Consider the following 27,610-nt stretch of genomic DNA (forward strand, 5'->3'; position numbering starts at 1 on the left):
CCTGTGTTTCGGAGAGGGGAGGGGGAGCGCGAGGAGGGAGGTCTCGGGGAGAGGGGAGGAGATGGGTGGGGACTTCGCAGTCGTCGAGACGGGCTCTAGAGCACTCAGCGAACGTTTCTCTCTCTCCCCCCCCCTTCTTTCCGGGAACTTGTAGACAACAACAAAAAGTATCCGGCTTCCTTTCGGGTTGCGTAGCTTTTTCTTTTTAAAATACGATGGAAGAAGAGAGACGGTCTCGCGCCGTTTGTAGTTGGTCAGGCGGGAGGTTGGTGGGTTGTGTGTCCGTAGATCATCGGATCGGATCGGGCTCGACGGGCCCGGGCAACAAGTTTATTTAAAAAAATAAAAAGCTTACTAGCGTTTGCGACGACGTGCGTTGTAAATCGAAACTTTAGGCCGACTATTTCCGTTCCCATCGAAGCAGCCAGGAGTGAGGGGTCACTCTCAAAACAAAATCTTAACACGCTTTTGAAACAAAATGCTTTGGTCCGTATACCGGGAGGGATTTAAAAAAAAATAATCTTAAAATTAGCGTTGGATAAATCGGTCCCCTGTTTAGTGCCGTTGAAAGTATCCCTTTCCAGCGCGGTCATGTCACAATTGTCTGTACTAAAGAGAAGTTTAAATGTATAAAAGGAGAACCCTCATGAAATGCTTTTATGTATAACTTTTGTTCTTCTCTCTCTTCCCTTCCCCTGTCCAAGAGCGTAGGAAGAAAGCATGATTCTAATAAATGTGATGATTCTGTTGTCTCAGCCTGATTTAATTATACCAAGAACAGGGACATAACAGGCCATTTTCCTGGAATGGTTTTAGTTAATATTCTTTACTGTTTGGTCATAGAAGTGGTTGCTTTTCACTTCTGGACTGCAGTTACAAAAGAAGTAACTGTTGTTTGATTTTAGATTTTGGCCTGTCCCACAAAATTATTTTTTTCAAGATTTATTTTTTTTAATTAAAAAAAAATAAAGCACAGCCTTACCTGTAGAAAAAAAAATTGGCTAGGAAGAATTAGTTGTCATCTTAGAGGGAGGAGTTAGCATTTTCATCACTGCGTATATTAAAAAGGGAATCTGTGATTGTGATTAACCATTGACAGGAATGTGACCGATGATGATGTCAAAATAGCAATTCTAATGACATCACAAGCACACGAGATTTCCTTTGGATTTGTTATAACAAGGAAATGCTCCTGCTAAAACTGCCATTCCCCCCACTTCTTTTTAGCAAGTTTTGGGATTATGAATGAATTAATTTTCTATTCCCCACCCCCCTTTTAGGGGACGAGTGCCCTAGTTGCTGATAGAGTAAGGGTAGCATTGTTTCAGCACTGTTCTGGGAAGAGTATGTAAACAAATACTTGGGAGCCTGAAAAGCTAGTTAATTAAGCCCGGCACCTTTTTAGAGTCCTGCGCATTCATTGATTTTTGGCAGGGGCACCGTGGGGGGGCTGGTGATGAAAAGGGGACGAAGTACAGAGGGCAAGCCTTTTACTGGAAGGGTTGTATGTTTTGCATGCGGATGCGAGTCGGCCTGCTGGCCTGGAACATACCGATAAGATGCGCTTCTTTTCACAGTGCACTCCTTGAATTCAAAGAGCTAAAAGGGCTGACTGAATCAGAAAAACAAACAGACTTCTCTTTCAATGGGGAACAGGCAAAAATGAATGCATGGTCATTATGTGGTCCTAAGACTCTGGGTACCAAAGGTTCCTTTTATTGGCACCAAGCCATTCTTTGGTGAAACACTTCCCGTGGGGGGTGGGGGTGAGCGTGCCTGCATTCTAGCCCCCCTGTAAAGCTCCCGTTGACTTTAATTGGGGCAAACGAAGGGTCTTGCACCCCTCAGAGTGCTGCTTATGATCCTCTTTTTGCGGAAGTCTTCATTGACCTGTGTAATAAAATATGGTGCAAAAGTTACCTTGGCAAATACAACAAGTTTTATACACACAGTGTAGTTTTTACAAACTTAGTGTGGTTTTCTGGGTGTGGTTTTTTTTTTACCTTGCCTTCATTTTAAGTTTTAAAAAGTTGAAACCTACGTTTTAAAAAGAAATAATCCCCCACCCTTTTTCGTTCAAACACAATTGAGACACATGTATCTTTTGCCTTTTTTTCCCTTCCAATAACAGTTTTTATTGAGAGAAACAATGAGTTAACAATAACAACAATTGGAATAACATGCTTAAATACAATAGTTTGAAATGGTGTTTTGAGCTGCATTTTTAGGGCACTGAAAATGAAGATTGCGGTGAAAAGAATAGACTGTTATAGGCTATAATGGTTGACAATTTGGGGGCAGCATGCAAGCCTAAGGATCTATCCGTTTTAGCGAAAATGGATTTCCCTGTAATTCCATGTTTACAAATAGGCCCATGTGCTTTCCATATGTGCATACATATACTGTTACTTCAATAACCTCTTAATGTTACTAAGGAACATGTTTTTACAGTTGGCTATGCTGCTTTTTTATTTCTCTGCAAGTCAGCTACCTTCCCCTCTCCCCCCCTGAAATAAGTAGGCGTGACCTAATCTTTTCTAGTATACTCTTAGAGTGTTAGGGTGAGCGCAGTGATCTCAGAAGTCATCTGCAATACTGGGAACCATTTCGCGGTAAAAGATACCGAGGGATTTCTGGCATTGCAATTTTGTTTATCCGTTATGCTTTCCATCAAGAATTGATCCCATAGTTTCCTAAACCAGACTTGAGTCGTGGGAGGATTGGGGTCCTTCCAGTGTGACGCTATTGAAAGCCTTTGCCTTTTTTTTCATGGTCAGCTTGTAGACTCAAATAGTAATTTTCCAAACAGGAGTAACGATGTATCTCTGAAGTTCCTCAGTTCATTTTAACAGATATTTAAAATGGGAGTTTTGCCAGTAACGGAGGCAGCATTAGAGCCCCATTAATTTACTTCCATCAAAGATGCCTTTTGTTAGGCAGCTCTAGAATCTGTTGGTACTGTTGCTTTGCTGCTCTGCTTGTTTTGTGTATAAACGAGAACTGTTTCTGTGAGACTGATTCTGTGGGCCAGATCTTTGCTGTTGTTCAATCAGTTTCCCTGGTTTTTATAAGCCATTCCACTTGGCTTCTGGCTATGCAGGTCTTATGATCCCAGGATAACCTTTTTGATGATTAAAGGGGGGGGGGCATCCTTCCTTTCTCCCTGTTTCACCAATGTAAAAGTTATTTTGGATGCAACCCTTTGCTAGTGTAAATCAAGTACGCTTGTTCTCACAAGCAATGCAAGTGCTGTGTTCCCTGTGGAATCTTATTGTATAAATGTTGAAAGTGATTTTTCAGCTGGTTCAAGTACAGGTTTTGCATCTGGATTTATTGTTTTATTTAGAACATTTGTTAGCCTCTGTTTTTCCTTACAGAGCTTAAGGCAGCTGACAACATAGTTAAAACACGTACAATAAAATACATTAAAACACACAAAAATTGAAATTTGAAATCACATTAAAACACGTACAATAAAATACATTAAAACACACACAAAAATGAAATTTGAAATCACAATTCAGGGCTTAACCAAATGTGGGCCTAAATAAAACCATCTTCAGCTGCCTCCTAAAAGATCGAATGTGAGGGGTCAGGACACCACCCCAGGGGAGGCTGTTCCATAATTGTGGGGATTCCATTGAAAAGGCCTTGTGTCCCAAACAAACAAGCTTTGTTGATTGATGGGACAGTCAGGAGGGCCTTTCCCTGTGATCTTAATTCCAGGACAGGAACATATGGTAGAAGATGGTCCTTCAGGTACCTTGGTCCCAAGCCATGTAGGGCTTTAAAAGTCAAAACCAACCCCTTGAATTGGGCTCAGGCATGGATCAGTAGCCAGTGTAATTGCTGTAATATTGGGGTCACACAGGAGCTCCTGATAGGTGGCCCCAACCAACAGTCTAGCTGCAGCGTTCTGCACTAGCTGTAGTCTTCAAACACTCTTCAAGGGTAGTCTCAAGTAGAGTGCATTTCAGTAGTCTCAGCTAGATGTAACTAAAGCATGGATCACTGTAGCTAGATCTGACTGACCCAGGAATGGATGCAGCTGACTTACCAGCCAAAACTTGGAAAAAGCATGCCGAACCACCACAGCCTCCTGATTTTCTAAAGCGACTGCTGTGACAGGTAGCAGTCCTAAATTGCAGAGCTGAATTACACATTCCCCAAATGTAAAAGTGGGCTTTAAATGCTACCTTGAAAGCAGCTGAAGGTTTTTTCCTGTTCATTTGATATGCAGTTGCTCTCCATAGAGCTGGTGGAGAAATGTGATGAGACATTTAGAAATCACTGAGGTTTCACTCACTGATTTTCCTTTAAAAAGAAGCCCTGTGAGTACCCAGTGGTTGGCCAGTTATGGGTTCCGTCCCTTACTGCTTAAGAATCTGAGTTGTTACAAGACCATGTGAGGCAATGTGTATCCCCCCCGCCCATGGCAGCTTTGCCAAGGAATGGTCAAAATGCATATTGTTGCATTTTGATGAGTGTAATGTTTATGTCACCAGTGTAAGTAGATTTACATAGTTCACTGCTTTCAAGCAGATTAACTGGGCGTAGCTGCATGTGAGGAATTTAACACTGATTCAGTGCCTGGCCTTGTTTAGTGGCTGACATGCAAAGCTGTTGATTAATCTTTGCATGCAGGTCTGTTCACAGCGGGGCCTGGGTCATAGACCTTGGATTTTACTAAAGGGGGGGGGGATCCAAAATCTCCCATACATTACCGTATAGAAGAGAACCTTTTTTTGGGAATTTGTTTAAATATGTATGCTGTTTGGTTCTCAGACTTTTGAATTCACATCAGAGTGTCGTATCTGTTCATTCTTACTCTCGTAAAGCCCCCTACCCCAATATTTTCCTAAAAAGTACAGATTTGTTCTTGGATTGTTTTATGGACCATGTTTGGCTTCACCGAGGTGGTATAATTTTGAAACATAATTCTTTATTAGACTAGGCAGAACAAACCACATTGTGATGCATGTTAAAAAGGCCCTGGCATTCTCATATGGATCCTGAAGAAAATCCCTCTGGAGCTGTAGAGTCATGCTAACTCAATGCTTTCTGGATTAGCTTCTTAGTGTCCAGTCCACAATTTATTTGCTTAGGAATATGTCCATTAAAAATGGGACTGCTCTGGAGCAAGTGTTTGTTCAAGCATCATCAATTTCCTCCAGAGAAAGTAACTCTGGGGAAAAAGCAACATTAAGAATTTTATGTGGCAATCATCCTTGCATTTGTTTTGTTGCATAACATAATTAAGTACATGCTGTAGCAATTGCAGCTTCCCAGTATGCATGTGATCTACACACACTTAAAGGGGTAAAAGGAATACTGAAGGATGATAAGGAAATGGCTAAGAAGCTGAATGCATTTTTTGCCTCTGTCTTCACTGTGGAAGATGAGAAGTGCTTGCCCACTCCAGAACCGCTGATTTCAGGAGGGGTGTTGAAAGACCTGAGTCAGATTGAGGTGATGAGAGAGGAGGTCCTATGACTGATAGACAATTTAAAAACTGATAAATCACCAGGCCCAGATGGCATACATCCGAGAGTTCTGAAAGAACTCAAATGTGAACTTGTGGATCTCCTGACAAAAATATGTAATCTTTCCTTAAAATCTGCCTCCATTCCCGAGGACTGGAAGGTAGCTAATGTCACTCCCATCTTTAAAAAGGGTTCCAGAGGAGATCCGGGAAATTACAGGCCAGTCAGTCTGACTTCCATACTCGGTAAATTGGTGGAAACCATTATTAAGGAAAGAATTAGTAGGCACATAGATGAACAAAACCTATTGAGGCAGACTCAGCACGGTTTCTGTAAGGGAAGATCTACTTACTTTGCTGCATTTTTTTATATTAATGGATGTTGTATCCTGGTTTTCTTTCTTAAAGGCCTTATGTGAAAAGTACCTCATTCATTAAAACAATTCCAGCAGCTAAAACCGCATAAAATGCACAACACAGGAAACACTTTGCACCTAGAAGACCACCATTCTCTATAGTTGGAAAGAAAAGACAACACATTTCACCAGAAATGCAACAGCTCAGGTAGTTCACCCCCTAGACCAGTGGCATTGAACTAATTTGTCACGAGGGCCAGATCTGACATTAATGTCACTTTGTCAGGCCTGGCCATGTGTGCCATAAAATGTCATGCCAGGAACTGGAGACATAAACTGTGAAAAGGACTGCAGCTGGTAAGCTCTGAGTTGATGTATCCTGGCTGCAAGGCCTCATGGGCTGGGAGGGGAATGCAAAGGAAAACCATATGGGCAGACTAGAGAGCCAGCAGTGCAGCACTGGGCAGACGCTCCCACACGGCTTGACTGCTGCAGACAGGGTTATTCTGTCACGGTGAAGCCACAATCAGAGTGCCTCAGCCCATTTTACCTCGAGCAGTCTCCTGTTCCCTCCCTTGCACTAGTTGCTCACGAGCCGCATAAGAATCCTGGGCAGGCTGGTTCTGGCCCCCAGGCCTTCCTGTTTGACACCCCTGCTCTAGACAATGAAGTTGACTTCCTTACCTCTATAAGGGAGGTGGTTCCATAAGTCAGGTGCAGCCCAGCCCACAAAAATGTTTCCTTTCTTGCCATCATAAATGTAACGTTATTCTGTCACGGTGAAGCCACAATCAGAGTGCCTCAGCCCATTTTACCTCGAGCAGTCTCCTGTTCCCTCCCTTGCACTAGTTGCTCACGAGCCGCATAAGAATCCTGGGCAGGCTGGTTCTGGCCCCCAGGCCTTCCTGTTTGACACCCCTGCTCTAGACAATGAAGTTGACTTCCTTACCTCTATAGGGAGGTGCAGCTCAGCCCACAAAAGTGTTTCCTTTCTTGCCATCATAAATGTAACTTGGTGGCAAAAGGCAATCTAGGTAAGTCGCTTGTATGGGAGGGTAGTCCTTCAGGTACGAATTGTTTTCTGCTTAGATAATTTTGAAGTAGTTGCGTTCTTGGTTCTTATTGCATCCTTCTGTTCTTGGTTTTTATTTTCCATTCTAGAGACCAGAACTAAACTATTGTTTCAAAGCTACATGAATTGGACATATGAAATTGCCTTTTACTGAGGTAGACTTTGATCATCTAGTATAGAATTGTCTTCCCTGGCTGACATTGACTGTCCAAAGTCTCCACCGGCAATCTAGCTGCTTGAGAGCCTCTAACTCAATGGTTTTCACTGTTTCCATATTGTGGATCTCTGCACTTATGTGATGAGGGGAGCCAGAGTTATGACATCATCGGTGTCATGGCCTTGACTGTAGGCAGACTAACAGTGCAGTCCTGAACAGTGTTATGGCCTTCTAAGTCCATTGTCTTTGGTGGACTGAGGAATGGGAAATGCAAGCAGGTCATCAGGAGGTGTACCTTTAGTAAGTTTACAAGCCCAGTGTCAGAATCATGGAGGAATTCTCTGCATCACTGAGTTGACTTATAAAGGCAGAGAGAGATATCACATCACAGAGACCCCTTCCAAACTGTCTGGCACACATATTGCAGTGTTCTGACTTCAGCTATTTAAAAAAGGGCTTTTTGTGTGGATCACAATCTTCACTCTGAATCTTCATGTCTGTGATCAGATATTAATGACAATATTTAGCAGTAGCATGGAGAGACTCAGGGTGTGGTCACACAAGCAGTTTGTCCTGGCAGTATATCAGCTCTAAATAGCTGCTTGAGTTTGGGACACTTTGCATCAATTACACAACACCCCCTAAGCCGGCATTGTATTGTCATGGGCCCGTGGTTGGTCATTCACATTGCTAACATGCTGCAACCACAGACCCGTGGCTGCGTTGGTTATTTCCCCCCTAAGTCCCGCACAGAAGCAGACAAGCGCACATGCACTCCTGACCGCATTCTGTAGGGGCACTGAAGTGCACATTGGAGTGGGGTTGGGGGGAAAAGGACACCCTGGAAATGGAGTGGAAACCTACCATGGAAGCACCTCACCAAGGTAGCCACAGGAATTTGCTGGTGGCTGTTTAATCCGTGTGGGCGTCATTTTAACATGAGGTACGGGTGAGTGGGGTACGGGAGCCAGATGTGCACATTTGATTGCGCCCATTTGATCTAGAGGGGAGGCCAAACTGCTTGAGTGATCACACCCTCAGTCTGATTACTATAAACTTCATGGTAAGTACATACATTTGTTACAGCTGGAGTTGGGTCCTTCTTTTCTTGGAAGGGTATGCGTGATAAATGTGCCTTACATTACAGATGTGCATACATTTGCCTTGCCTTGCGGGTGCTTAACTATTATAATACTTTTGAGTTATGATTTCCTTTGAAATTCTCCATATTTCAGTGAGATGATAATCTATATCACAATGTTTTACTTTATTCTGTGTTGGTCTGTGGGAACCTGCCAAAAATTTTAGCCTTTTTATTTCATGTCTAATTATGACATTATTTTATTAACCTAGCATAAGATATGGATGTGGGTAGATGTGCTTAGAGATTGTTTTGCTGGCAAGCCATTTGGGCAGTTTGGCTGATCAGTTTCCATAGTTTTGCCAAACACAGCAGTAAAATGCATCTCTCCCACAAGTGCCTTCAGTACAGGTAGGTTGAGGAAGAGAGGGAAAGTTATACTGGCATAGTTCAGTGGTTTGGCATTCATAAGGAATCTGTATTTCATACCCAGGTGGGGTGTGTGTGTGTGTGCTTACTGTAGCCTGCAAACAAGGTGTTTCTACATGGTTTATAGTGCAACCCTAAGAGGAGTTACACCCTTCTAAACTTCTTGACCGCAGTGGACTTAGATTGTAACTCTGAGTATTCATCTACAACTAACTACTATCAGGGCTCTTGGTAGTTCTTTGAGTATGCACGTCTAGAGGAATAAGTCAGGATTAAGTCTTAGTATCATACAGCAGCTCTCACCTGGGTGGGCCAGGCTAGCCTGATCTTAGAAGCTAAACAGGGTCAGCCCTGATTAGTCTTTGGAGGAACGACCACCAAGGACGACCAGGGTCACTACACAGAGGGTGCGTTCAGACGGGGGCTTTACATCGGTTAGGGTGCCGGTTGCAATCGTTGTACTCACCGGCGTTTAGACGGGGCACATCTGCCTCCTGTCCCTAACCGGTGTAAAGCCCTTTACACCGCTGCACTCTGCCACTAGGTCCCAAGTGGTGGTATCCTGAGTGCAACGGTGGCTTCCGATGTACACCGGCGTCTGATCGCTCTCCACCGGTGCCTAGCCATTTTCGTCGGAAGCCTGAGGCTTCCATTTTTCCCCCGCCATTTTTTTTTTACTCTAAGCGATATGCGCTCGGGCGAAGCTTCGCCCTGAGCGTTTATTTTTTTTTTAAAAAAAAAGAAAGCCCTTAGTTTAACTTCCCGGAGGAGTCTGGGACTTAAGGGAGGCCAGTTGGGCTTTAAACTTTAAAGGTAAGTCCTTACCTTTAAAGTTTAAATGTAATGGGGGGGTTGAGCATGCGCAAGGATCGCCATTCTGTGAATGGCTGCCTATGCGCATGCTCAAACTGTGTTTTGTTTTTTTTAAACGCCAACGCCCGCAGCGTGTGACTGGACGTACACCAAAAGGATCCGCAAAATGGAGGGTAAGTGTGATCGCGTTTATGCCGGCAGAAAGCCCCCGTCTGAACGCACCCAGAGTCAGGCAATGGCAAACCTCCTCTGAACGTCTCTTGCCATGAAAACCTTACAGGGTGACCATAAGTCAGTTGCGACTTGATGGCACTTTCCAGCACCACCATCATACAGCAGATCGTTATAACTTATAACCCCTTCAGACCCCACGTATTTGAAGGACCATCTCCTTCCATGGGTCCCTGTGTGCCAGTTGCAGTCATCAGGCAGCCATGTGTTGGCTATCTCACAACTTAGAGCGGCCCATCTGGCATCAACCAGAGACTGGGTCTCTTCCACTGTGGCTCTAGCTCTGTGAAATGTGCTCTCTGAAGAAGGGTCTCCTCCCTGGAGATCTTTATGAGGCACTGCAAGGCCTGCTTGTTTGCTAGGGTTTTTAAGGGGATTTGAATGGCGGGTGTTTCTTAAGGGAAGTGGGGGGAGAGATTTGGGGTAGTCATGTATGGCTGCGAGAGTTGGACTATAAGGAAGGCCGAGCGCCGAAGAATAGATTCTTTTGAACAATGGTGCTGGAGAAGACTCTTGAGAGTCTCTTGGACTGCAAGAAGATCAAATCAGTCAATCCTAAAAGAAATCAACCCTGATTGTTCCCTGGAAGGCCAGATAATGAAACTGAAGCTCAAATACTTTGGCCACCAAATGAGAAGGGAGCACTCACTGGAGAAGACCCTGATGCTGGGAAAGACTGAAGGTCAAAGAAGACAGGGACGGCAAAGGATGAGATGGTTGGACAGTGTCATAGATGCAACAAACATGAAATTGAGCAAACTTCAGAGGATGGCGGAAGACAGGAGGGCCTGGCGAGATCTTGTCCATGGGGTCGCGAAGAGTCGGACTCGACTGTGCGACTGAACAACAACAAATATTATTATGTTTTAAACTGTTGTTAAAAGTCACTTTGAACCACAAGGAAAGACAGGGAATATAAACGTTTTAATAAATAAAATAACTAATGGCAAAACAGAAGTGCTGTAAGTAGCCTTCTTTGGGAAGACAAAGTTAATGCAAGGAGAAGTATTATGCTAAGAACTAATTAATAGTGCTGGGTGCCATTGGGCTGTGGAGTCCTTTTTATAAGACGCCCATGTACCCATTTATTATGGCTGCATAAATACTGTTTTGCCTAATCAGGTAAAATATTCCTGGTTCGAGTGCGTGTGAGTGAAAGACCAAAATAGTTAACAACTATCCCAAAAGCATTCATATCTGTAAGACCTGTGCTTTTATGTCTTTAAACAGCTGTATTAAAAGAGCGGATTGACAAAGGAATATTTGGCAAAATAATAATCTTCTGCATAAGGCAAATTGTCTAAGAGGTTACATTTGGAAATGAAGGGTTGAAACAATTACCATCAGAACAAGGCGAGTTTGATTGTTGCATTTTGCACTGGTAAATTTAGCTGCACCCTGCAGAAACCTCTTAGTCTGCAGTTTCCTGATGCAACAGGAAAAGGAAGGGATGCACTACAGGCAGGAGGGAGAAGTGGGTGGAGAACCCTTTGTTAATTTAGCAGGGAGAATAATACTGGCACAGAGAATACTACTGTCTTCCTAGTACAGGTTTAATTAGAATTGTTCTAAAGATGGATCCGTGGTCCTGTCATTCTCTGCTATTAACCTGCCTTCTCATTCTTGATCTAGATTAAGCTGGCAATTAGAATAAAAATATATGCTTTAAGTTGATTTACAAGCTACCAACCAATTTGGCACTAGGCGCTGGCAGTTCGAGTATGACTCCTGGCTGGGCCAGCACTGGCTTATTTGGGTTTTGTCTTCTTCTAACCCTTATTTCTTGGCCAAGTTGTAATATAGTATAAGTTTAATACTTTTAAAGTTTGAATGTGAAATACTGCTATCTTTACAGTACATAAATTAATAAAATACAAAATTACTAAAATAAGAACATCTTCAGTATTCAGTGGCAGATTCATGAAGAGCAAGCCCAAACAACAGTATTGTTAGAACAGAAGTGTTGTAAATGGGAAGTTGTGCTCAGGTACAGGGTAACACACTATACCTTTATGGAAGTATTTTCAATGAGCATACAGAATTTACCAGCTTATTGGGGGAGGACATTTACAATCAGCTTGCAGTACTAGCTGGAATCTATAAAGTGCAAGTGCTTGCAGATTTTCCACACCTTTCTTCAGCAGCCCACTGTAATCCCGGAAAAGGATCCCTGAAAAGGATTACAAGGAGCCAGTGGAGGTTTGTGGATGGCACAGGAACCTGCAGTGAAGAGGGGGAATGGGACACCTTGCACCTGCTGTCAAGAGTGGTGATTTGTGAAGTGCTTGTGGCTTGTAGGAGCAAAACTTGTGATTTCTGGCTCATTCAAGCTAGAGAGTAAGTCCCATTGAGTTTATGGTACTTATAAGTAAACATGCATAATTTTTCACTGTTAAAATATAGTGGGAGGGAGCAGTGAACGAATTCTCTCTTCTGTCTTGCAAAAGCATCTCTGTCATGTCATTTGCTGGCATTTCTGCTTTGCCACTTGTGGCAAGGTAAGTCTTGGCTTTACGAGCAAGCTTTTTAAGTATGTGAACTTGGTGCAGTAGTGTTGAAGTCAGCGCACAGCTGCAGAAAACATTGAGCTCCTGAGAGGGGAGTGGAGAAGGATACTTATATTCTCACTGGCTGTCCAGCATAAAAAATCTGTCTGTCTGTCTATCTAATCTCCCCCCAAATCCTGTCTGTTTGCTTCCTGTCAATAGTGTCTTAAATTCTGTTTTTAAAAGTGGTAGATTGTGGGAAATAATCACCTGAGTTTGATGAGGTAAAATATGTGTGCTTGATGGTGCAACATGTACCAAAATACTTTGGAAAAATGTTAGCTTTCTCCTCTGTAGTGGCATCTTCTATACTTTCTATAGTTCTATACTTCTATACTAACAAGACTATTTTTAAATCGATCTTCATAATGGTTGGTAGCAGTCTATTAAGTGCATCCCTAAATATTTGACCTACTGTCTGTTTCAAGTAATATATTTCTTATAAATCAGTTCATCCACATGTTAATGGTTGTAGGCATTAAGCTTTTTGTTTTGTTTTGCTGTCAAGTTGTAACCAACATATGGGATTTTTTTGTCGAAATACATTTTATTGCGATATTTGATTAAAGTACAGAAATCAATAAATAAATGTTACAAAAATGATCAAATATTTAGATTTAACATTGTTTAAATAATTGGTTGAAAATGTACATCATAAAGTACTGTGGCAAAAAAATTACTTCTTGTACAGAACAAAAAATAATAAAGAAAAAAGAAAAATCATGTATCTAATCTTTAAAGTCATTTACCAGAGGTTCAAACACTTAACCAGTCTAGGAATCACATTTTGTGAGGTGAGAAAGTCAAGAATAGGTAACCCAATAGTTGTAAAATTAGATTGTGAAGTGGGATGCTCAAGAATATAGATAATTGTCCATTGTGAGCTGATTTCACATGAGTGACATAAGAACATAAGAGAAGCCAATGTCGGATCGGGCCAATGGCCCATTTAGTCCAGCACTCTGTCACGCAGTGGCCAAAATACCTGGTGCCATCAGGAGGTCCAGCAGTGGGGCCAGGACATACCAGAAGGAAAAAAATGAACATCTGTAGTTTGATTTCCACAATCTTGGAGTTAAATGGAGAGGAAGACTGGATATGATCCCAAGAATCCTGAGTGAATGGTTGACCACATCGTTTAGCCCAAATGGCTTGATAAGACATCTGTTTGTTTTCACTAGAAGAGAATAGTGCATTGTAAATCCTTGTTGAAATACCAGCTTTTTTGAGGATAATTTCAAAGTCAATCAGGGGTTGCTTTAATATATATATATTAGAAAGATTGAGTAGTGAACATGGATGAGAAATTTGCAGGTATTGAAACCAGGGGATAGATTTACCATTTTTTTGTTCCAAATCAGCTTTAGGTGACCCTATAGGATTTTGAAGGCAAGAGACATTCAGAGGTGGTTTGCCATTACCTTCTTCTGCATAGCAGCTCTGGCCTTCCTTGGTGGTCTCCGATCCAAATATTGACCAGGGACACCCTTGCTTAGCTTCCCAAAGCTGATGAGATCAGGCTGTTCTGGTCAGGACTTCAGCATTTTACTGCTGCATAAGTAAAAAGTAAGTAATGCAGTACAGAAAGCCCAGTGGGTTGATGCTTGATATGTAAGAACTATGTATTGAAAAACTCAGCCACATAAACAGTCTAGAAGTTGGAGTGATTCATGGTATGTCTGCAGGACTTCTCTTACACAGCTGTTTCAGTAAATGCCCCTGCCAAGTCTTGCTCAGGGGCAGGGCTCCTGTTAATTCTAAATTCTTCTTCTCCTCTTCTTCTTCTAAATGTATGCATTTACTACTCAGGTATCCTGAGCATATCAGTCCTCAAGGTGGAGGGCCAGCAAACAGTGCAATGGTTTCTATCAGACATGTTAAATTAACCAGTAGTTTTTGGTGTTTGAGTTAACTCAAGGGTTTTTTATGATGACCTGAGAGAGGCCATAAAGTAGGTGAGTGCATGTATATTTGGATTTTGTTGTTGTTGAAAAATCCATTTTTTAAAATCCATTTGCTATTGGGTTTCATTGCTATTTATCCTGTCTACCCTTTTGCCACTATGTTTCTGAGGTATGCTACTTCTGTTATTCGCTAAATATTAGATGTGTGGCACACTGTGGCTGAGTTAGTAAAGGTTTTCTTGCTCGAAAGCCAGTCGAATCCGACTCTAGGGTTGCGGTGCTCATCTCTGTTTCCAAGCCGAAGAGCCAGCACTGTCCAAAGATGTTTCCGTGGTCATGTGGCCAGCATGACTAGACGCCAAGGCACACGGAATGCTGTTACCTTCCCACCGAAGTGGTACCTATTTATCTACTTTCAATTTCTTGCTTTTGAACTGCTAGGTTGGCAGGAGCTGGGACCAGAGACGGGAGCTCACTCTGTCATGCAGCACTCGGGTCTCGAACTGCTGAACTACCGAGACCTTCCAGTCTGCAGTTTAGGGTCATAACGCCCATGTTTGTCTTAGAAATGCCACTGACAGCGGATTCCAGTTCCTTCATGGAATTTCACATTTTGTTATCTGTCAGCTGACCTTTGATTTTTTTTACTGGAACTGGTTACATTCAGTTGGCCAGTGGTGATCACCTGGATTGGATCTCATACTAGCAGTAATGGTGCTGTTTGAATGTCTGTCTGGAGCTTTTTTTCTGTCTGTGATTACTTATCCTGGAACAGCTCTCTGATTAACTGCTGGCTTCTATATTCCCAATAGAAGCATACTTTTTAAAATGTCCGTCCTGGTAGCCTTTGCAGCACTTTATAATCTGTGTAGCTCCCAGGGCCATCTACTCTAGAATACGTCTTGAGAAAAACTGATGGGTTTTTCATGTCCTGAAAAATTTTTCTGTTTCTGTCCTCTTTTTTTCTTATTTTTGCACTGAATGTCCAGCCTGGTGAAGGTATCTGGGGAATTTGAAAGTTTGTTCACGACTGTGTAATACTAGGGGGGGGGGGGGTTTCATTGCCCTACAGGCCAACATGTATACTTACAAGTGAAGACATACTGTGGAGTTCACCTGAACCCAGCTTCTTTGGAATAACTGATATGCAGAGGTCATTTCGGGGGGGATCGTGGGGGATCGCAATCCCCCCGGGTGAGGTATGGGGGGCGGGGCACATGGCAAAGCCCCGCCCCCTGCTTCCGGCTGCCCCGCTTCCGGCCCTCATTTAGCCAGGAGGAGGCAGGAGAAGAGGGAGGGTAAGTTGCTTCCTCCCTGCCTCTCCCCACCCCTGCCTGCCTGGGGCCAGGGAGGGCCTTCGCGGGGCTTCCTTGGACTCCTGCCGGCCGGGACCGTTGGGGGTGGGGTGTGTGGCCTTATGACACACTTCCGGTGATGTCAGGGGGTGTGGCATATGCTAATGAGTTATGCTAATGAGTCCCCCTAGCTCTTTTTCTACGAAATGACCCCTGCTGATATGTCTTGTCTCCATTTTTTAAAAAAAATATACATCTTGTTTCACACTGTTGGTATTCAGATGAGTTGTTTGGTAAAAGAAGCACAGTGTCCATTCTGGCCCTCATGAATTAAATTTTCGTTGCTTTGGAAGTAATAGTGTGGTTGCTAGCGTAATTGTTACATCACCTCTTTTTTAAAAGTCTTGGGAATCATCGATGGTACCATGTACAGTTTACTAAGGGGGTTATAAGACCACAACATCCCCATCTGTTTCTAATCAGCAGTGTTGCACCAATTTATTCCAGTTGATTATTTATTATTATTATTAATAATAGTAATATAATAATAATAATATGTAATGGCTTCACATGGTATAACTTCATAAAATTCACACAAGCATCTCCTAATCTTTTCAGCTAAAAGAAGCTAACACTTGATTGCTGCTAAGAAATTGGTTTAATCACTCACATAGTTGTTTCTATAAACATTTTGAGCATTACTTGACCTGAACCATGAACCAAAAGAGAGAGTCCTAAAACACATTAGATGTAAGTAGCAGTTTGTGGCAGTTTGTCTTAAAAGTATGCCTCTTTTTAAGGTACATGAACAATGCTATAAACAGCTGATCTTTAGCTAAAATCTTCTTACACATGCAAAGGTGACATAATTATTCTCTGATGGCTGGAGTAATAACTGTTTGGTATGTAATTAAATACTGAAGTTTGGGGTAGATTTTTTTTCATTACATCATCTTTTGACAAAACTCTTCTAATGTACTGTGTGCTGTAAAAGGAATTGTTCACTTACCAATGTAAATCATGCCAAAAGGACTGGCTTAGTGCAGTTAGGATGGGTAGTATGATGTAGAATTTCCAGTTCTAGTGTTTCTTTCTAAATTTCCTTGTGATTCATGGTTTCTAAGTTAAGAGGAAGTGTTGCAATGGCTTTTTAAAACCAGTGTGTCATGAAAAGTGAGAAATGATTCACAGAAAGTTAGGAAATTTAGCTGGTACATAAAATGTGAAAAAGGCAGAGCCAAAAAAAACACCTGTGTAGTCATTATGAATTACTTGAAGTCAAAAATTTGAAATTGAAGATCTTGTCCAACCTATGGGGAGCATAGTAGATGTCTTCCTAGACATGGAGTGTGTGTCTGTGTGTGTGTGTGTTTTTCAGCCAAATGAGCAAGAACTGCACAATGATCTAAAATAGAGGCTTGTCTTTTGAAAGCAATCTGAGAGGGCATAAGGACTTGATTATCTGACAATCAAATTTGTAACTTTGTGAGCAGGTAAGAGCTAAATTGTTTACCTAAACAAGACAGAAATTGATTGGCCTGTAGTTGTCAGGAAGAGAATAATCAAAAATTTTATGGATGGGAATAGTTATCAAGTTGAGCCAAGATTGTGGTATGGAGCCAGAATTATAGATGTTAGAGAAGAAGGGGGCTACAGTCTTGCTCCAACTGGGGACATTACTCTTAAGTAGTTTGTTAACAATAAAGTCAGGGCTGGGAACCTTACCTATTTTGAGTTTTCTAATAAGGCTGACCATTTCTTTTTCTGTTATTCATGGCTATGGCCTTCTTTTAATAGCCTTTGTTTTTTATACTGGATAAGGCATTTAAACTGCCTGTTTCAGGTAATCAGAGTAACCAATTAGTATGCCCATAGGCTGTATAGAGTTTTGCGGATTTCTTGGAGTGCACAACAGCATACTCTATCAAACTAGGATTTGTTGCCAGTTTGGGAGCCAAATTTTGGTTGCAATGATCTTTTGACCAAGTGTTAAAAAAGATGGAAAATTTGCTCCCAAATTTGGACAAAACTTCATCAGTAAGTTGGGATTTAAGAATTGGTCACGTGTCTGAATAATAGATGTTACAGGCCTCCTTAGACCTATTAGCATTCCTTAGACTTATTAGCTCACTTAATGACATTGTCTGAATAGGCAATCTCTGGTTGTGCATCTGAGTTCTCACCAAAAGGCAGTGCTAATTCCACATAAAGTGGTAGATGGTCACAGAACCTAGAGCGATAAGGGAGAAGATTTGGGGAAGCCAAACAAAAATCACCTACACTGGCTCCCTTCTTGCTGATTCTTGTAAATTCTTCCAAATCCCATAAATCTCTATTGCTTTAAAGAATGTTAAATCCTAGTTTAAGGCCAGAGTGGGGGGGAAATCTTCCCCTAGTGTTTATTTTGGAGTTTTTTGAAGTCCTATCCAGGAGATTATAAGGTCCAAAGCATCAGCATCAGCCCTATATAGGGGAGAAAGTATTAACCCATCACAGCATCCTATGTGGGCATTCATATCGCCAGTTAGCAAGAAAAATGCTTTGGGATAATCTTGTAAAATAAAGAGTATCGTAATCTCAGTGTCCTTCCGTAGAGAAGAATATTCACCGACGGACAGCCCTGGAGAAATATCAGTGGTAAGCAAGAACAAATGATGGCCCTTGATTCAAATTTAATGGTCAAAAATTAATCTTAGTCTAAAATCAACTCTGAACTATGTCATCTAAGGAAAGAGAAAATCAAACAAGCAAGGCCACCCTTAGACCTATCTCTCTTGGAGCTGGGGATATCAGGACTAACAGAAGATACAAAACAAACAAAAATAAATACATTTTTTGCATGAAGTTTCTTGAAGCAAGAAACCTGTATTCCGAAACAATCATGAGGAAGTTAGAGCTGAAAGAGTCAAAAATTGGGGTAAAGACTGGAGGAAGGAATATCAACAGTCTTTGATATGCTGATGACACAACACTCCTCTCAGAAATTAAAGAAGGCCTGGAATACCTGATCAATACCTGATCAAGAAAATCAAAGAGGAAAGTAAGAAGTTTGGCCTCTTCCTAAACATCAAAAAGACCAAGTTCATGACCACCAAGAAGAGAAATGTCAAAATAACAGTTGACGATGGATTAAATATGTGGAAGAATTAATTTCTTAGGATCACTGATCAACCAAAACAGCGAATGCATTCCAGAAATAAAACGTTGAATCATGCTGGGTCACACAGCAATGATGAGCATGAATCAAATATGGAAGAGCAAGAACATCAGCCTAGCAACCAAATACAGATTAGTCTGTTCTGTTGCGTTCCCCATAGCAACCTATGGCTGCAAAAGTTGGCCCATGAAGAAGCAAGACAGGAGGAAAATTGACTCATTTGAGCTGTGGTGCTGGAGAAGGCTCCTGCACATTCCTAGGACAGCAAAGGGGACAAACATGCAAGTATTGGAGCACATAAAACCAGACATGTCATTGGAAGGAAAAATCATAAAACTGCGACTGACTTATTTCGGCCATGTCATGCTCAAGAACTCACTAGAAAAAACAATTATGCTTGGATTGGTTAGCGACAAAAAAAACCTGGGCTCCTAAAGAACACGGTGGCTAGACACCATAAAAGTCAACACCAGCCTGAGCCTAGAACATCTCAAAGAAACAGTACAAGATTGGAAAATGTGGAGAGAGCTGGCCCATAGAATCGCCAAGAGTCGGACCCAACTGAATGGCTTAACAACAGCAACGACTAGAACAGTAAACTCTTCCATCCCAGTTGACTGTTTCATGTTAGTGCCTATACTACAATATTTAACCTGATTAGTGCTACATAGACAAGATGCATTGGAAGGAAAAATCAAAACTGCGACTGACTTATTTCGGCCATGTCATGCTCAAGAACTCACTAGAAAAAACAATTATGCTTGGATTGGTTAGCGACAAAAAAAACCTGGGCTCCTAAAGAACACGGTGGCTAGACACCATAAAAGTCAACACCAGCCTGAGCCTAGAACATCTCAAAGAAACAGTACAAGATTGGAAAATGTGGAGAGAGCTGGCCCATAGAATCGCCAAGAGTCGGACCCAACTGAATGGCTTAACAACAGCAACGACTAGAACAGTAAACTCTTCCATCCCAGTTGACTGTTTCATGTTAGTGCCTATACTACAATATTTAACCTGATTAGTGCTACATAGACAAGATTTTCTGCAGGGTTTCAGCAGTTAGAAAAGTCTGTGATGTTAATATCTGCAGTAAAGTAGGCGAGAAATTCTCAGGATTAGCAATACCATGTTTAGCTGGATCGAAGTGAGAAACGTAGCTCAAGGCTGGAGATGATTTAGGGCAATCCTGATCATGGTTTAAGGCATCGAATCTGTTGGAGGTCAGGAGAGCATCAAAGAACTCATCAAGTTTACTTTGTTTGCTCTGTTTCATTAAAGAGTCCTTTTGATCACCAAATGTATATTGCCATTTTTTGCCCATGGTGCAACCTGGGACAGAAGGAAAGTCCATGAAAAGGTTGAAAAGCAGGTAGAAAGGCAACTCTATACAAAACAGGTATTAAATAATTGAATAATTATTGTTGAAAACCCAAAGGTCCAAGAGTCTGCAAATTCCAAAAGTAAAATTGAGGGCTCCAGCCAGCTGGATCGAAGTGAGAAACGTAGCTCAAGGCTGGAGATGATTTAGGGCCAGCAGCCAGAAGACGTGTTTGAACAGGAGTTAATTCCACCAAAATAAACAAGCAATAGATAAAATAAAACAAAGTAGGATATAATAAATAATACAGTGCAAAAAATTCTAGCAATCCCACTCCCTCAATGCCTGTATGGCTTTAACAAGCTTCCATTCTACTGTGCAAGCTGGTTCATTACAATTAAAATACTAGTAAGACACTAAAACCAGCAGGGGGGGGGGAGTCGAAGGTTTAAAGAAACATATGGAAGAATGTCTAAATATCCCTGTCTTAAGAACTCTCAAGGCTCGCTTTTCAATCCTCGCTTTTCAATCCTCAACTCAAACTCATCCGGAGGAGCTCAGCCTTATCGGCAAACCAAAGCCTAATCAACAAACCAAAGGCTCAGCCTTGTCAGCAGGCCAGGAGACTAAAAGCAAAAACATTAACTTCATATGCTTCTGACGAAAGCAACAGATAAAATGAGATAAATAAAATAAGAATGTAAACAGAAAATTTAAAAAGCTTTAAAATACAATGGTGCAACCACAACACCTCCCTTTGCATTGATGGGTGACCACCAAGGAAACCCAGGTCTCTGTGCAAAGGCAGGCAATGGCAAACCACCTCTGAACATCTCTTGCCTAGACAATCCTATGGGGTCTCCATAAGTCAGGTGTGACTTAACTGCATTTTCCAGTATGAAATACAAGCGCTCTTTTATCAGTCAATGCAACAGACCAAAAGTCCCTGTCTATAATAGTTGCTTTGGGTATACACTCATCATATCCATAAAATTTTGTGATTCTTCCCCTTTTTATACCCACACGCTAGTTGAACCAGTCACTAAAACTTGCAGTTTAAGAAACAAAAAACCACACTGTAACATAGTCTAAAAATAGGAAGCTTTTGGGGTTCTTTCCTCTAAAGTTTTACTCTTCCTTGAACAAAAGTACATGCTAAAGGGGCAGACTAGGGAAGAGCATCTATGGTCATATTTAGCGTACCTATGGTGTTGTGTGTTTGTGTGCATGGAAATGAAAAGACATATGAGTGTGGTATAGTGGTTAGAGTATTGGATTAGAATCTGGACAAATTCACAAAGATGCCTTCAACTGAATCAGACCATTAGTCTGTTGAGGTCTGTATTGTCTACTCAGACCAGCAGTGGCTCTCCAGAGTTTCAGGCAGAGGTCTCTCACATCACCTACTACCTTACCCTTTTAACTAGAGGTGCCGGGATTGAACCTAGGACCTTATGAAACCAGTTCCTCTACCACTAAGCCATAGATCCTCGCACAATGTAAGAAGAAGAACGTGCCATTCAGTTGCTATTGACCCAAGGCAACCCTATCCATGGACCATTCCAAATAAGAGAGGAATAGAGGTGGCTTGCCATTGCATAGCAACCCCAGGCTTTACCTGGACTGAATCAAGACCTAGGTTTCCTGTCTCATTACCAATGCTGACTACCTCTTTGCATATTGCATCTAATCTAATCACACCTGCTATTGTCATTTGCCTGCTAATGTCATTTGTTATCTGAAATCTAATATATAGGAGAGATGGACTCACATTCTGGCTGTATCTGAAGAAGTGAGCAGTGATTCACGAAAGCTCATACCCTGCCACAAATTTTGTTAGTCTTTAAGGTTCTGTTCGACTCCTACTCTTTTCTACTGCTACAAACAGGTTTAATATGGCTACCCATCTTAAAATGTTGTGTTTTAATTTGTTTAAATCTAGATCCAGTTTAAATGCAAAGTGAGGGAAGACACAATGCTATTCCGGCTTTGTTAAAGACTGGGAAGTTAAGAAAAATTAATGCTCTCAGAAGAACAGGGACATCATGATGGAGACCATGCATTTCTCTGCATGGAGAGAAAAAAGTTGTTTTTAAACATTGCAGACAGTAATCGGGAAGTTAAGAAAAATAATGCTCTCAGAAGAGCAGGAGCATTATGATGGAGACCATGCAGAGAGAAAAAAAGGTTTAAATTGATTCAAATTGTTTGCATCTCTGCTGATGCACAAAAGACAAGTTGTTTTTAAACATTGCAGACAGTAATGTGAAATTCAGAACAAATGTTTAGGAAAGTCTTGTAGCTTAAACTACAAATGGTTTTTTTATTCTGAAAAGCAGCATATGGATAATTGTGTTTGGTTTTGTTGAGCCCTTCAGGGGTGTGGCAAAGGTTTCCCATTAAATGCAAACAGACATGATTGAAAGCCAGTATGGTGTAGTGGTTAGAGTGTTGGGCTAGATCTTAGAAACTTGCGTTCAAATCCCCATATTGCCAGGAAAGTTTGCTGCATGACCCTGAACCAGTCACTTGCTCTCAGGCTAATCTACCTCACAGGTTAGTTGTTATGGGAATAAAAAAGAGGATGGGGAACAGTGTTGTAGGCCACTTTGGCTCCTAATTGGGGAGAAAAGTGGGGCATAGAATATAAATAAATGTCTTGAATTATTCTCTCTAATTGTCTGAATTACCTAGAAATAATTCACTTGTCAGAAATCATACACTCATCAATGGGAATCTCCATCACTATTAAAAATAATCCTTTATTAGCAGAAGATTTTTTTTTTACTACACTCTTTATGAATGGCTGACCTCAGGAAACTGTATTTGCTTCCTGTAGTTCTTCTTCCATTTGAAACAACCAATATGAGACAAAAATGCTGTGCCAAGGATATCTGTTATAAGATGCATCTGTTTTTTTGGCAAACTCCATAGTGTTGGTGGCAGTAGGATTGTTGCTAGGTTGTTTGTCACAGGATTAGACCACAGATGGGTTTTCTGGCTGACACAGTATCTGCTGTGTCTTCTATTTTGTTTACATTGCTTTTTTAAAAGTGTGTGCCCGAACATATGGGGATTAAGTTATATATATGCATGAGTTCTTTACTGATCTACTTGTTACTATCGTTACAGTGGTGAACATGGTACCGCTCATGGTTTCTTGAAGCTCTTTTTAAGACCATGTCGTGATCTATTCTCCATTTCTTGGTTGGTCCTAGTTAACAAGAAGAAAGCTATATTTGTTGAGTTGACTTAGAAGATTTGTGCCTTGGCTTTCTAATAAAATAACACTCAAAAGTACCTAAAATTTGAAGAAATAAAACATAGTACTCATAACTAAAACCTTAAAAATTACTTGGGGATAGATCCTGCAATGAATCTGAAGACGTACATGTACCGAAATTGGGCCACATTCCTCTACTTACTGTGCCCTTGAGTCTTGCTCATGGGGTCATTAGATCCTCAGAAATATGTGGAGGGGGAATAGGTAGAAATCTAGCTTTAAGATCCGTCTTCTCCTAGGTGTGAGATCTGGTGGCTTGACTGTTTTAGAAGTTAGATGACACTGTGGTTTGGATGCAAGCCTTTTAGGCAATTTTGTTCTAGAGGCAGAATTTGTATGTGCTAGTATTGCTGTTTTAATTCCTGTTCTCTTCTTAGGTTGTAGCTGGTTTGTGAGAAGCCAGGTTAATAAATATTTTGAATAAATATTCTGTTGTGTCACTTTACCATATCAGCCAAGTGGAGAAAATCCCCCGATCCTTATGGCACATGAGTGGTCAGGGGATTCAATGTAGTGGTTGCATTTTATGTGTACTTGCCTTCAGATGCCCCCCCCCCCCCCCCCCCCCCCCTACTTATAAAAGTTATTGTCCTGTTTGGTCTTGTTTTATAAATGGAGTAGGCATTCTTTTACAATATGGTTACATATCAGTTGTGTAGATGCTTCCCACTTAATATTAGCTTGTCTTCAGTGTTTATTATTGCATGACATGGCATTTGAATGGCATGTATCATTGTGTTTCAGGTGCCTGTGACTCAGTTTGAATCTACAGAGCTCACTAGTGAAAGGTTAACCATTGAAACCTTTGGGCTTTATAAATCAATTTAATAAATATAGACCTACAAATTGTACCTCTTGCTTGTTTAGCAATTAATCCTTTTTTAACTTGGTATGGAATAGTTGCAAAACAAACATCCATTTGTATAACCTTGCAGATAAGTCTTCCAAAGCCGCCAGTGCAGTTTTTTACGTCTTCTCCCATAACCATTATTAATGACTTGCTGACTTAAAAGAGGTGAGGTAGAGACCAGCTTCCTAAAGATTCTTGACCTGATCATATTGAAGACATACTTACTTGCTATAGGTAACCCAGCAGGTAGCTATTTATAGGCCTACTGTACTGTGCTAGATTTAATTCAAATTAGTGACCAGTGGGTGGTCCATTGGCATTTCTGGTCTGCTATATCTAACCCAGTTCTTCTGGTGATGTGCAGAGAGCCCATCTGTTTGTACAGCCTTCTCAGCAGCTTGTTGTTGAACTTCATTGCCAACAACTGAGGCAGGTTCAAATCTGCCACTGAAATATTTTGCTGGTTAAATATATTGATTTTTTTTTAGTATCTACTAACAGACAGTGCCCTAGAAGGAGAAGCCAATTGTAATAGCAGTAGATTATTTCTTTTTACAAATATGGATAAGGCTTTTTTAAACCAGATTTATATTTCAACCCATCACTGACTACTTATTAAATGTTTCCGTTGCCTTTGAGTACTTGTAAATGCTTTCTAGCAAGTAGTAGAAATTATGAAGGTGCATTAGTATTCCAGGTGTTCTCAAAGTATGTGTGATTTTTACCTGTATTTAATGTGTTTGTACCTCTATTGGATGCATGTTCTAAATGAGCCCATCGAACCCCTTTCAAGCTTTTACTCTGCTACCAATTCTGATGAAGTGGCCTAGGGAGTTCTTCAGGGAGTTAAGGCGAGAGTGCACGGTTCTCTTATTCTCAGAGGAATCCTGAGTTTGGTCTGAAAGAGAGGCAGTGGGCCAAGGTCACCCAGTTTGATGCCATGTGTCCTCAACTTTAGTTAGATATTATACCGCACTGATTAGCAAACGTTCCTGGAGCATTAAGTGAAGGGCCCTCAAATTCAAGACTATTTTATGTAATTTATCATTGAGAAAGTCTTTGGTACTAAATCAACAAACTAGTCTTTAGTAAGTCAAAATACTGGGCTAATGAAAGTCATGGGAGTTAAGTGGATTAAATTAGGCGCTTCACAATTAATTCTTTGCCGTAAGCTGAATGCCAGTGGCAAGATTTTTCAAATCCTCCTACTGTCAACTAATGCTTCAGTATTAGGCAGTTCTTGCATTAGTATAAGTAGCATGTAGTCTCTGCAAGCAAATAAAATCCCCAGAAAATAAAATTAGACTTGATATTTGGCTGCCTGAAATGTAATCTGGGAAGATTTACTTTCATAGCACAGTTGCTTGCTATCAGTATTTCTGTACTAGTATGCAACATTTTAGACTTAATTCCCTAACAAGACTCTGGAGTCATAAATCAGTAGATAGTTCAGCACAGTAGACCAAACGAATTTCTTGAAATAATAAATCTGTGCCATCTATCTGCTATCCACTTTGATTAGAGAAAGAAAGCCTTGAAATAAGGCCTCCGGTATAAAGTTAATTTAGAAATTTCTGGTACATTCAGAGTATAGAAAGTAGTGCACAAGACAGGATAATTACTAAAGACACACCTACACTATAAACTTATTGGTTTCACACCAGTATAGAAACGTCATAGCTTTAAAACCCTGTAAATTGTAACCTGCTTAGTATTCTGAACATTCTGTTAGATCTCTAAACCCAGTAACAGAAGTGCACTTTCCAGAGAGACAGGGAAAGTCTGAATGACAAACAGATTTACATTTGGGGTATGGATGGGCCCTATCATTTGCGTGTTGGCCAGCAATTCTATCCTAGGTCCACACTAGACACAATAATGGCTGTTGCATGTCCTTAAACATAATGCTGTCCCAATTATTTAGAAAGATCGGGATAGTACAGCTTTAAAAGCTAAAGGACCTTCATACATATTCCAATTCCTGTGACCTTCTTGGACTCCCTCTTCCCAAGTGCTTTTTGGTCAGCCCAAGTTACTCCTGTTATCTGAGTTCATCTGGAGGGATAATAAAGGGAGGCAAGTAAGAGATAAGGAAGAGTATGATACACTTCCCCTCCCCAGCCCTTTTTTCTTATAAATTTGGGCGCCAGATGGTTGGGCCAGTTCCATGTTTATTCCAAACTTCTGCCATCGCTTCATTCCTATACATGAAAGGGAAAGTGGTTTTCTTTATCTTCAGGTGGGGTGGGGAGAACTCTAAGCTTTTGTAAATGATTACCTGTTGAGAACATCAGTCAGCTATGGATGTTGCACTACGCTATTATGTAGGATTTCTAGGTTTTTGAGCTGTGACACAGGAGTAAGTACTACTGTATAGTTTTGGAAGTCATGGTTATAAATGTTCTAAGGATAATCAAAGAACTTAAAATGATTTTAACTGCCTCCAGAATGAACAACAGAGCTTTACAGAAGGGGTATAAGGTTGGGGTGAAGACACATGTTGCATTTCTGAACTAAACAGGACTTGACTTGTATGTCTGGGTCAGCCCTGGAAGCCTGGAAATCATATGTAGGCATCTCTGATCTTCCTGGAGAAGAATGGGGTCTGAGAAACAAATCATGTTCTAATAACCTAGGGCTATTAGATCCATAAAAGTTGTGATCTCTTATCAGTGGTTAAGAGACTGGATATAGGCCTTGGGATTGTACACTTCCAGAATGAATTCTCACTGCCATCCTGAAGCATTATGTCAGCACCAATGTTCATCATTGTTGATCCTAGCCAGACCTTCATAAGCAATGGCCCCAGGCTTACCTGGGGCCACATATGTGGCTGCGGGGCTGGGAGCAAGCCAAAGGGGGGGTACATCCTCAGCTCCCAGGCTGCTTCAGGAGCCCAGAAGGGGTGAGGACTTTGTGTCAAGCCCTAGCCAGCCAATGAGCCTCTCCTGTAGCCAGCTGGAAGGGAGGAACTCTGGGGGCGATCCCAGAACTGGGGCTTCTGTTCCAGCCCACTTCCTCCCTATTTGGCTATCTGCTGTGGAGCATTTCCCCTTGCCTCCTTTCAGGCTCTTCCTCCCACACTCCCTGGGTTTGAGTGTTATGGGTTTGTGTTTGGTTTACTCAGTTGTTGGTTTTCACTGTGTTTTGTCACAGCTTTGGTGGGTGGTTTGGGCACTGAGATGGATCAAATTGGGGGGGAGGCTGTGCCTGCATGCATGTCTCTCCCATTTGGGGACTCTCATAAGGGGTCTTGGGGTTGGAGTCACTCAGCTACATGCCCAGGCAGGGGCTGTCAGCTGGCTCTCACCAACAGGTGGCAAGAGGAACCACACAGCCACCCATGTGGCATCCCGTGGCTTGCCACTCCTTGGTTTTACCCCCCTCCAGCAGGCAGGATGGGGTTATACTGGGCAGCAGGTGGGTCAGCTGATGCTGGATCCATCCCCATGCTGTGCCAATGCTCCTTCTGTAGTATTCAAATAAAAGCTGTGGCCTGTTTCCCCCCAGTCCTGTCTGTATGGCATTTTTGCCTCCCTGCCCTTGCTCCCACCCTAGCCCCCTTGGACCCCAAACAATTTCAAACTCTGGTTTCAAATCTTGGTGTGGTGGGTATCAACGTTAGTGCCTGTG

The 27,610-nt window shown here is 41.6% G+C and overlaps 1 protein-coding gene across 5 annotated transcripts in view; it reads left to right on the forward strand.

Moving 5' to 3' along the window:
* RBMS1 (RNA binding motif, single stranded interacting protein 1) overlaps positions 1 to 27,610 on the forward strand; it is a 201,444-nt gene that overhangs the window by 75,856 nt on the left and 97,978 nt on the right. The gene's annotated exons all lie outside the window — the stretch shown is intronic.

Source organism: Gekko japonicus, unplaced genomic scaffold, assembly GCF_001447785.1.
Source record: "Gekko japonicus isolate JY-2015 unplaced genomic scaffold, Gekko_japonicus_V1.1 scaffold590, whole genome shotgun sequence".
Lineage (NCBI taxonomy): Eukaryota > Metazoa > Chordata > Lepidosauria > Squamata > Gekkonidae > Gekko > Gekko japonicus.